We start from the raw sequence: 13,121 nt of genomic DNA on the forward strand, positions 1-13,121 counted from the left end.
TTCACAGTGCTGTGCTCAACCACCTGCGCCACCAGGGGAGGTCCATCTGTTCTTTTGTTTAAGTCTTTAATCTATTTTGAGTGATTTTTTTTGTTTGTGGTGTTAAATATGAAACTTGCTTTATTATTATTTTACTTGCATGTGACTACCCATCCATGTTTGCCAGAACCATTTATTAAGAGGTCTATCTTTTCTCTGCTGTGTGGCCATAATTCCTTTGTCAAAAGTTAGCTGCCCATTTTACATGGATTTATCTCTGGGCTTTCAATTCTGTACCTTTGGTCTCAGTTTCTGTTTTTGTTCTAGTACCATACTGTTTTGGTTAATATTGTTGTGTAATATTGTAATGTTGTTTGAATATAGAAAGTGTGATGCCTCTATTTTTTTTTTCTCTCAAGATTTTGACTGCAGGGCTTTTCATGGTTCCATATAAATTTTATAATGGTTCTGTTTCCTTAAAGTCATTGGTTTTTGACAGGTATAGCATTAATCTGTTAATTGCTTTGAGTAGTATGGCCATTTTAATGGTGTTAATTCTTCCTACCCATGAGTGCAGAATATCTTTCCATTTCTTTGTGTCTTATTTTATTTCCACTAATAGAGTTTTATAGTTTATATTGTATATGTCCTGTACCTCCTTTGTAAAGTTTATTCCCAGGCATTTCAATGTTTTTGGCTTACTTGTAAATGGAATCTGATGTTTGTGTATTGATTTTGAATTTTGTCACCATACTGTATTTATTATTTCTAGAAGAATTTTGGTAGAATCTTTTGGTTTCAAATCTTTTGGATTTATATCTTTTATCTCTTTTTTTCCAGTTTGGATTGATCTCTTTTTCTTGCCTAATTTCTTCAGTGAGCACCTCAAGGACTATGTTGAATTACAATGGTGATAACAGGCATCCCTGTCATGTTCCTGATATAGCGGAAATGTTTTTAACCTTTGCACCATTGACTATGAGATTGGCTGCGAGTTTGTGATATATTAGGTAGGTTCCATTTATTCCCATTTTATAGAGGATTTTTAATGACAAGTGGATGTTGGATTTTATTGAATGCTTTTGGGCCACCTATTGAGATAATCATGTAATTTTTGGCTTCATTTTTATTGATCTGATGGATAGTATTGATGCTAAGTACCGTGAACCAGCCTTGTATTCCCTGGATGCAACCTTCTTTATTGTAGTAGATGAATCTCTTGATATGTTGCTGTGTTAGGTTTGCTATGATTTTGTTGAGAATTTTTGCATTTACATTCATTAAAGGTATTCTATAATTTTCTTTTTTGGGGGTACTATCTCTGGTTTTGGGTACATCAACTGTCTCTGAACACATTTATAGGAAGGAGAACAGTTCATTCACTAGGCTTTGTCTGGAACATCTTCATTAGGATTTATCCATCTTTGAAGACCCTGGTTAAGAGTCAGCTGAGCTGTATATTCTGTAGTGAAGATGAATAAACTATATCTACATGCAATCATATGGGCAAAATCTAGTTACATGAGGCTATGTGAAAATTAACATTATATATTTGAATTATTTTTAAATAAATATATAAAAACTAAATTAATATTCCATTTTGATCTCTTAGTAATCAAGCTTCAGTGGTGTGCAAGAACTAAGTCATATTTATTGGTCAGAACTGAATGTGTGCTTCTCTCCTTAACTTTGTTTTTAGTGATATTATGTGGCTTGAAATCAACTATGATAGAAATGCTTGCATCAAAGAGATGGGGAAACATGAACCACCTTTTTGCTTTCTCTATGCATTTGGTTTTTTATTCACTTTATAAAATACCCCTTTGAAAATTTACTTTCTTATAATCATCAGTAACCATATAACTTTTTACCTCTGACTATGAACCATTGCCATTATCAAAATATGGTCCAATGACCTTGGGCATATAGGTTAATCATACAAGAATTAAACCATTGACAATATCTTCAAACATACTTCAGTGCTAAATTCTACCAGTCTACATGCATATCTTGCTCAGTGACTAATTTCTTTTAAATTTGTCTTTGTGATACTTCCCTCCCAAGGGTATCCAAATTTCAAAGTTTCCATTACTTGAATGTTTCCTTAGAAAAAGACACCATAAAATATTTTCATGGGTTTACAGTTGTAGAGAGGTAGGGTTAAGAAGAATCACAGCATGTTATGCCTCAGGAATCAAATGTACTTTAATAAAGGAACACATTTTTAAATTTTTATTCTTAGAAATTAATGTAGTGACTTAAATCCTTAGTTTCAATGATTTGGAAGCCATTAAGGATATGAATAAGCAGATTACTTGTTGAAAAGTGGGTTGGTAAGTTCCATTTTGAAAAAGTCATAAATACAACAATCCACAGATGTGGGTGGATTTTTATATTTTTAACTTCAAGAAACTAACCTGTATATCATTTTGCATATGTGCACACACACACATTTTTAAGCTAGGGTATTACATGGTATTTATGACTGATGTAGCTGCACAACTCTTCCATTGGTGAGATTGAGTGTATGTTGTGTTGTTTTTATGTAACTGTATGTGTGTCATATACAGTTTGTTTCTGCTATCGTTTTACTTAAATGATTTTAATCAGAGCTGAATTTCTCATTTGCTTTTAGACAAGGTGAAAGAGACTAAGTGAAATAGTGTTCTATTTTTTCCTGCCTGACTACTCTATTTTAAGTGCTAGCAATGTTGTAGCATCCTTTTTTCCCCATAGGGTCTGTGTGAGAAAAAGAAAAAATTACCTGTTGAGTGATGGGGAGGCAGGACTTGACTTACAAATGGAAACAGACAAGTTCAGAGACCTACATTGTTGTGAGGAAACAATAAAAAGGCCAGTAATGATCAAACATTGCTGCTCTCAGATCCCTGAGCTGAGCAAACATGACTTCAAAGGAAACTTTAAGGGCCAAATTAAATAAAAATCCTGTGAAGGATACCAGAGTAGCAGTGTCTGGATCAAAATAAACCAAGCATATTCTCTGCCAAGGGCATTCCTACTGTTTCTGATACTTTGGTTTTTTAGAAGTAGAATCTTTCCAGTGCTTGAGAAAGTTCACATTTGGAATGCACAATCCGTGTGGTTTGCTCTTTCTTTTCAGAAATGAAAGTGATGTTACCTACCAATCCTTCATGATTGCCATCTGCGCTGTGGCTGTTCTGCATCAATCCCTGCCTTGATTGTGACAGTCATACCAAGGATTGCATGTTGGAGGCATTATGCCTGTATTAGAGCAAATAATAGCCTATAGCATATCTGGAAAGATAAAAAAACCTATAGAGGAGGAGGAGGCAAAGTGTAGAAAGATATTTTTAACACTTATTTTTATAAAATTTGATTAAATAGATGGGCATTTTCTCAGTTTAAAAAGAAAAAAGATCTAATTGCAAAGAAATACAAAAAAAAATTCAACATTCTAATGTGTCTTCCAATTGACTACTCCTTCATGAATTCCCATTTTCTGTGAAAGGACCACCTTGATGTTTATTCTTCCACATTCCAAATACCAGAAGCCAAGTTCCATTGCTTAAACATCAACAATATCATCATCATATGAACAATTTCAATCACATCCTAATTGGTAAGTTTCTTCAGAGAAGGGGAAAATTTTGGATCAAAATTTTCTTAATTAAACTGTATAATTTTTATTCTTAGCAAGAAATGCCTCTTTTAGCCTAGCAATAGATGATTGGCGTTTCTACCATTTATGTTATCCTCTACTCCAAAATGCCAAGGTCAGGTTAATAATCCCAGAGTAGCTTTGGCTGTGTCACTTTTCAAAACTGTGTCCCTCGTTAGCCCTAACAGTGATTAGGAAGTTGGATCAACAAAACCACAAAATATTAAAATCAACAAACAACTATGAACCAGAGACACTCTTTGGGGCTTGGGGCAGGGAAAGGAGGGCTTGGGGTCAAAATAAGGGGGTTCTAATTGTATGGGGAATATAAAAAATAAAATTTAAATAAAAAATTAAAAAAATATGCATTCTCTCACTCAGGAAAAAAATCAGTGTTCAACATCATTACTCCCACCAATACTTTCATCTTCTCTAGCATCCTCTCCATTCCTATGTGTTCATCAGTATTTACCAGGGAGTATTAGGTGTAATGGGTGTTGACACTTTTGCTACAAAAATAACTTGATAAGGTAAATTTCCTCTATTGTACATATATAAAAATTAAGCCCCTCAAAGGAAAAGTATCTAGGTGGAAGTCACAAAACTAGATAAATAAATAAGAGAGTAAGAGAACTGAGAGTTGATTTTACTAATCAGTGTGGCTACCATAAATCATATCTATAGATTTCACTTGACAATATGAATCTTAAATTCTAATACTGTAAATCACATGTTTAAGTTTCCAATTTATCTAGTGATTGACCTACATTCATCTTTCTACATTATTTTCTTTCCATTAATTTTTTTATAAATTAATTTTTTTAAGATTTATTTATTTATTTAGTTTGTTTGTTTATACAAGCACTGGGTACAGTCAGAAGCACGGGAGGGTGATAGAATTCACCAGTCAGAGCAGAGAGCAGAGCAGACAGAGTGACTGAAGTACACTGCTGAGGGGAGCAGCAGGTGGCAGGAAAGGTCTGCACGTCATGTGGGACCCTCAGCCTGCAGCCAGGAGGGAACCAACCCTGCAGAGGCTTTGGGCAGCTTCACAACCCAGCGCTTAACCGCTGCTCTACCGGGGAGGCCCCTTGTACATTCTTTTCTGAACCGCTGGATTTGGGGTATTAAAAACATTCCCCTTACTCCTTTAGCTCCAACCTTGTTACTTTCTGCCAGTGAGAAGTACTGGTTGGTCTTAGAAGGCAGGAGGAAGGGAGAAATTCTCTTTCCTTGGCTTTTCCACAGTGTTATCCTATAATAGCAAGACAGGCAAGGAGAGTGCAAATTCTAGATTCTAGAATCTCTGAGTTCATTAGCAACTCTTCAAAAACACAGGTACAGATCAGTAGTACCTACAAAAATAAGGCTAGTAGGTGCCATTCCAAGGACTGATCACTTGGTCTAGGAGTCATTCACAGAGGAATTTATTTTCTCTTATTCTAATACATTCTTATTTTGCATTCCATCCTCCCAACATATTTGTAAGCATTTGTTGATATAAAATTCCTCCTTTTGTATTACCCAGCATGGATATGTTTTTCTAATTGGATCTAAACTGAAACAGGAATGGCCCCCTGTTTCAAATACTAGAAAATGGGATTGGTTATTTTATCTTACTGAACTTGAAAACATGGCAAACTCATTGGCTCTAGTAAATGGATTCTCAAAAATCCATGAAAATTCCAAATACTTAAGTTATCGTCAGTAATAGCTTGAAATCAAGCATTTTACAGATAAAATAGTAAATCTTAAATGTTCACACCACATTAAAAAAAATCTGTGTGGTGATGGGTGTGTGAATTAACCTGATTGAGGTAACCATTTTAAAATGTGTAACAAACTATCATGGTATATACCGCTCACACACACATGGTATGATATATATGGCATGATATATATTTTTTATATATATGTAGAATGGTGTATATATATATATGATGATAATATATATCATCATATATGTGTGCATATATATTGCCAATTATATATGTAAGAATGGAAAATTCAAAAGCAACATAGAAAGGCACTGGGAGACTTAAATGCAAATGTGATTGCCATTATAATTGTTATGGTTTACACTGAGAATTGTGTGACTAACAGGCCATTTCTTATTACGTTAGAAATATGACCAGAATAAATTAAAAACTGGGCGTCTTAAAACTCTCCACTCAAGATACAAAACTGCATAATTCTGTAATGATCCCTGTATAATTTTTTTCTTTCATAGACCCATTTGACAGAGTTGAAAATAAGAACCAAATTTTGTCCTGTGATCTAAGTATGATTGACATCTTTGCTAAGTTTCATATGTTTAGTGTAGGGCAATGAATGGCAGGCATGGGACCTGATGTTCAGAGTGAAGGGCCTCTCATTCCAGAGGAATTTGCCCTTCTTTTCTATCTCAAAAGTCTTCTCGGGCCTCCCCGGTGGTGCAGCGGTTGAGTGCTGGGTTGCGAAGCTGCCCACGGCCTCTGCGGCGCCAGTTCAATCCCCGGCTGCTCCCAGGCCACTGGTGGAGGGTCCACATGGTACGCAGACCTCTCCTGCCGCCCGCTGCTCCCCTCAGCAGTGTACTTCCGTCCTTCTGCCTGCTCTGCTCCCTGCTCTGGTTCTGGTGAATTCTCTCAGCCTCCCGCCCTTCTGACTCTACCCAGTGCATGTATAAACAAACAAACAAACAAATGAATAAATAAAACATGCCTCTATTAAAAAAAATAAAAGTCTTCTCTCTTTTGAAGACCTGTTATTTTTTTACCTGAGATAATCATCTCTGAAAGGGATGCTGAATCTCTTCAAAATCACTCATTTATTTATTTGCAACTTATTTTTGTTTTATTGAGGTAATTTGTTTTACATCAATGTGTATTAGAAGTTTAGGACCTCCCCCTCAGGTGGTGTTACCATAGTGCACACACCACCCAAACAGCCAGAGTCCACCACCATAGTCCACTGTGCTCCCTCCTCACCTGGCTTTTGCCCCTCCCCCACTTAATCCTTTTATTTTTATTGAGGTAACTTTGGTTTGCAATACTGTTGGTTTGCAATACAGTTTAGACTTATAGGAGGATCCTACACTTCAGTGAATGTTACTACCCCAACCAAACTACCAAGGCACCTATAATCCTCTACCAGGATTCATTGTCCCACTCCTCCCCACATGGTAGCCTTAATTCTAGTGACTTCTAGGGTCTGCTACTGGTTTTCTTGTATCTGACCTGTTTTGTTTCTCTGTGTCCCACATATAAGTGATACCATCTGTTATTTGTCTTCCTTCTGACTTACTTCACTTTACATTGTTCCCTCCAGGTCCATCAATATTGTCCCAAATGACAGGAGTTCATCTTTTTTTTCTTTCTTTTTTATAGCTGACTAGTATTCCATTGTGTGTATATATTACATCTTTCCAATCCACTCATCTGTCTTTGAGCACTTGTTTCTATTACTTGGCTATTTAAGTAGTGCTGCAATTAACAACATAGTTCATCCATGCCTTTGAAATAATGTTTTTGTGTTCTTGAAGTAGATCCTAGGAGAATTGCTGGATCATATGGAAGATGTATTTTTAATAGTTTGAGGAACCTCCATACTGTTTCCCATGGGGGTTGGACCTATTTAGCATTCAAACTTTGTCATATTCAAGTGTAGAATAGTAAAGCTCAAAGAGATGAGAGTCCAATCTCAGGTCCTGTAGTGGCATGAGAAGGCAAGTTTAAGTAATCAGGCACTCAGCATCATCTTAAGAGTGAAATTTAAGGGGGGATTAATATCCAAATATTTATTATTATTATCCAAATATTAATTATATCCAAATATCCAAGCTATGTAAGGGATCTGGATTCTAAGATGATTCTAAGATGAGCAAACTTCCTTACAAAACAGAATTGCTACTCTAAAGAGAAGAGAACAAGCACTGCATAGAGAGCAATTTTTTAGCTTTCTGAAAAATGAGATATGCGGATCTTCAATTCATACTTGCACAATGACCCCAGCCATCCAACTAACTCCTCTCCTACCTGGCTCCTACAGGGCCATGCTGGAATGTGCTGTCACTGTTGAGTCTTGAACAAACCTCTCTCATTAGTACATTATTGTTGAAATTTCTGTTTACCTGGCTTCTTGAGAACTACTAAAGAATCCTTGTTCTTTATTTTGCCATATTTTTGACTAGTGTATGAAACCAACATGGCATACAGTAAAGAACTGCTTAATGAATCAATTGTGGTGACTTTAGAACTCACCAAATAACTGATTTTATTTTGTGAGTTAGTTCATATTCATAAAGGGACATTAGGGGAGGGAGAATGACAAAATTGGAAATTACTAATTCTGAAGGGTTGACTATCAGGAGAGTTTATAGAAAAAAGATGGACTAGGGGTTGGCAAACAATGGCCTGGATGCCAAAACTGGCCTGCCAAGAGTTTCTGTAAGTAGTTGTATTAGAACACAGTTATGCTGATTGGTTGATGCATTGTCTATAGCTGCTTTTGCACCTCAATAGCAGACTTGAATAGCTGCTACAGAGTTCATCTTTCCAATAAAGATACAAATATTTATGACCTTTACAGGAAAAGTTTGCCAACTCCTGCTACAGGTCTTATGAACTGCTATCACATTATGTTTTTTACCTCATATGAGGTATTAAAATCCTTACATTTCCCTTTGAGGTAATTATAGAATATAATTGGTTGTAGAAACTGTGTCTGACATTGTTGCTGAAACACATGAAATCCTAAATATGTCAGTAATAACAGTAGTTCCTAGGTACTGTTACTAAATTAAGAAAAGGTATGTTCTAATCTGATATGTAGAGTGGTTAAAAGAGAACATCCTGTTAAATCCAGTAGTCTTGAGAATGGATGTTAATGTTGTGATGGGTCATCTCTTTCCCGCCCACTCCCATGTACATATATTCCCTCCGATTCTTGCGGGAGCGGGGGCAGGGTGTTGCCTTTTGCCAGCACACACCTCATCCCTTCTTTATACCATAGAAACTTCTGGTAGTCTTCTTTCTACAGAACACAGAAATAAGAAGGTATGGCTGGATTCATATACAATATTTTGAGTACCTGTTTTCCTCATTTCTGTTCAGTTGTGCTATCAAGCTGACCCTCCTTTGTATATTCTCAAGGCATGATCAATGGATTGATATAGTCTCATACTTTTCAAGTCTTTTTACTGAGACAAAATTGACATATAAAAAGCTGTAGATGGGGCCTCCTTGGTGGCACAGCAGGTTGAGCTCAGCCTGTGAAGCTGTCCACAGCCTCTGCAGAGTGGGTTCTATCATCCTCATTAGTGCCATAAACATTTATCAGCTTTCTAAGTTTTATAATTATGTTTTATGCTAAGAACGCTTAACATAAGATCTGCCCTACTAGAAAAAATTTTATTTATATAATTCAGTATTGATAGCTAGAAGTGTTGTGTTGTATAGTAGATCTCCAGAACTTATTTACCTTGCATAACTGAAATCATTTGACCATCACCTCTTCTCCCCCAGCTTTGGGCAACTACCATTCTATTCTTTCTTTCTGTGAATGAGTTTGACTGTTTTAGGTTCCACATGTAAGTGAGATGAATTAGATCATACAGTGTTTCTTTTCCTGTGTCTGCTTTACTTGAGTTAACATAATTTTCTCTCAGTCCAGGGCTGGACCTTACATTTCTCTGAAATCTATTACATAAACACACATTCCATTATTGCTTCCCATTTTATTCCAGATAATTTATCACGATTATTGTCTTTGTCAGTATAATCGCATCTCCTGTCACTCATGGAATCATTGTTAGTCAAGAGGCAAGGCTAGGTCTATCCTGCCCTCTTATAAGACTTAAGAAAGCCATTTGGGAAATATATTTGTAAAAATGTTTAACTAAACTGCACATTTCCTATGGGCTCATGAATATGTATATAAATGTAAAGAAAAATGAATTATTCAGTATAAACTCACTTAAGTCCATGCCTCTGAGGAGAAAAAGAGCAGACATGGATCAGGCTAGTAGTAAAAAGGAAAGAATATAGAGCTTTATCTGTAATGGTCTGAATTTTTTTAATGGAATTTATAAATGGCTTGTATAATTGACAGTCATTTATTTTAATTAATTAAGGTAACATTCTTTTACCTCACTGTATATTATTTACAGGAATAAGTTCACATTTCCTCAGATGTATGTCACCACAGTACTTCCACCTTCAGTGCACCCATAGTCTTTATCCATAGATCACTGGGTCCCCCCATTCCTTTGTTTCCAATCTCACCTTCCATCCCCTTCTGGTAACCTTAATTCTGCAGTTATATTTCTAGGGTTTGTCATGTTTTAGTTTTGTAAGTTCCTTTGTTTCTCTATGTTCCACATATGATTGAAATCATGCAGTATTTTCCTTTCTCCTTGCAACTTATTTCACTTAGCATAATCTCTGTCAATTCTATCCATGTTGTCATAAATGGCAAGAGTTCATCTTATCTTATAACTGAATAATAACTCCATTCTGTATATTTACTACATCATCTTAATCCACTGCTCTGTCACTGAGCATTTAGGTTGTTTCCATAACTTGTCGATTGTAAATGGTGTTGCAGTGAACATATGAGTGCATATATCCCTTACATTTTTGATTTTTGTATGCTTCTGATAGATACCAAGGAGTAGGATTGCTGGATCATATGGTAGATCTACTTTTAATATTTTGAGGAAGCTCCATATTGTTTTCCCAGTGGTTGATCCAGTCTACACTCCCTGCAACAGGCGACAGATGGTACCTCATTGTCATTTTGACTTGCATTTCCTGGATAATGAGTGATGTTGGACATTTTTTCATGTGCTGTTGAACATCTGTAGGCTTCTTCAGAAAAGTGTCTATTAAAACTCTTCAGCCCATTTTTTGATTGGATTATTTTTCTTTTTGTTGAGTTGTATGAGTTCTTTGTATACCTTGACTATCAGCCACTTGCCAGAGGTATGCTGCACAAATATTTTCTCCCATTTAGTGGAGTATCATTTTTGTTTTAATGTTAGTATACTTCTAACATACAGAAGCTTATTAGTTTAATGTAGGCCATTTGTTATTTTTGTTTTGGTTTTCCTTGCCACTGGGGTCAAATCTCCAAAAGCCATTATCATTCCTAACGTCAATATCATGGAGTACTCTGCATACACTTTTTCCTATGTATTTTATGGGTTCCTGTCTTATATCTAAGTCTTTAGTCATTTTGAGTTAATTTTTGTGTATTGTGTGAGATAGTGATCTATTTTCAAATTTTCTGCATGTAGCTGTTCATTTTCCCAGCACTATTTGTTGAGGAGACTATCCTTACTCTGTGATAGACGCTTAGATCCTTTGGCACACATGAACTGCCCATATAAATATGGGATTAACTGGGCTCTCCATTCTATTCCATTGGTCTTTGATTCTGTGTTTATTCTAGTAACATTGTTTTTATTGTCATAGACTTGTGGTATAGTTTGAAATCCAGGAGTATGACACTTCTACTCTTTGTTAAAATTGCTTGGGTTACTTGGGCTCTTTTGTTATTCCAATTAATTACAATAATGTTTGCTGTACTTTTTAAAGAATTCCCTTGACACACTGATATGGATTGCATTGAATTTATATATCTTGGGTAAAGTAGACATTTTAATAAAGTTTATTCTTACATTTCATGAGCTTAGAATATCTTTCCATTCTATTTTATGAATATTTATGCATACAAGAACTGGGGTACAGGCCAGAGGCGTGGGGGGTGAAAGGATTCACCAGAGACAGAGTGGGGAACAGAACAGGCAGATTGACTGACATACACTGCTGAGGGGAGCAGCAGGCAAGTGAGGAGGGGTCTGCTGTGCCATGTGGGCAGTTCCCTGCCGGGGATCGAACTCATGCTGCAGTGGTTGCAGAGAGCTTCATAGGTTGCATCTTAACCCCCTTGTGCCACAAGGGAGGCCCTATTTCCATTCCTTTGTGTCTTCTGCTATTTCTTTTAACAATGATTAATAGTCACTTAATCACCTCCTCCAGAGAATTCTTAACTTGTCAGCAGCATGTGATAAAAAATTAATCAGTTAGACAGAAAATTTGACAAGGTTACCTTCCATGCATCACTAAATCCCAAATTTTGGGCTGCCCTTTGCCACACTCTCCATAGTAAGCAATGGTGTATATGTTGTGGGGCAGCAGGAGTCTACTTCTTTGAACTGTTACATGATCCTTAGCTCCTTATTCTTTCTTAAACATGAGGTCTTAAATTTATTCCTAAAACAAGACCGAGAATTAATTCTACCATTTTATCCCTGTTGCTGGCCAAATTCTCGGCAGGAGCAGGAAACACCAGCATCTTTGATTATCTTAGTAATGGCTGTCCTCAGTAAGCCAGTTATGATAGGAGATGCTTTAATATAACCAAGTTCCCAATGCACACAAACCAGGTGAGAGGATACAACGACCAGAAACAAGATGAATACAATTACCATAATGGACTGCTAGAATAGTAATTAGGGATCCACAAGTACAGAGATAGATAGCAATGTCTAATAAGCTATGTGCTAATAGATACAAGACAGATGTTCAGCAAATAAACAGATTTCTCCTGGTAACTGAATGTAGTTTCTATTTGGTATGATTTGGTAGATTAATTTTTGTGACCAATAATGCTATTACCATTAATTTATATGGGAAAAGTTTTGTGTTCCCAGAAGCCCTCCCACCCCCCCCCAAAAAAAAAAAACAAAAAAAACAAAAAAAACCTTACCAAATAGAAATGTTCTTCTTTTAGGAATTAGGGCAAGCCTATAATGTTTGACTTGCATATTTAACAGGAATAACAGGTGAATAGAAGATTAAAGACAGTATCATAATAGAAAGTCATGATCCTTCTTTCAGTTTCTAGATGGAGTCATTTCTTGGTCCTGGGAACAGGATCTATTTGAGGAGGTACTATAACATATGAGTGATTGAGCAAACTGAAACCCTGAAATTCAAAAATCTATCATGCTTTCATCCTCATTCACATTCTGGGAAGGATTCTTCCTATTCTGGAAGAATTTATGCAGCAGAGAAAGTTAAGACATCCTGGCTTGAGTTTTAATTTTCAGTTGTCCAGTGCTTCTGTAGAACATCACACAGTTATTTCCCTGGTCGTTTAGTTTATAATTGTGGTAGATCAGCAGCATGATAACATTAGTTTTCTGACCTGTGGGGTAGATGTAATTAAGGTAGAAATGGCCAAGTGAAAACCACAAAACTTCTCCTCCACCCCGATAGTAAATCAGAAGCAATACTGCATCGTACGTGGAATTAAAGAGACAGAGAAGGTCATCTCTACCCCTATTAAATCAATATTTCCCTGACAAATCCAAGTTAGATGTTCCAACTTTACAGACTTTGATTATCAGAATTTCTGATACTTAGTATGAGGCTATTGATCTGGACATGAAACATTTTTCAATATCCATAATACAGAGGATAAAAAGATTATATTTTGTAGGAATAAAAAGAAACAC

The sequence above is a fragment of the Talpa europaea genome (assembly GCF_964194135.1).
Source record: "Talpa europaea genome assembly, chromosome: 6".
Taxonomy (NCBI): Eukaryota; Metazoa; Chordata; class Mammalia; order Eulipotyphla; family Talpidae; genus Talpa; species Talpa europaea.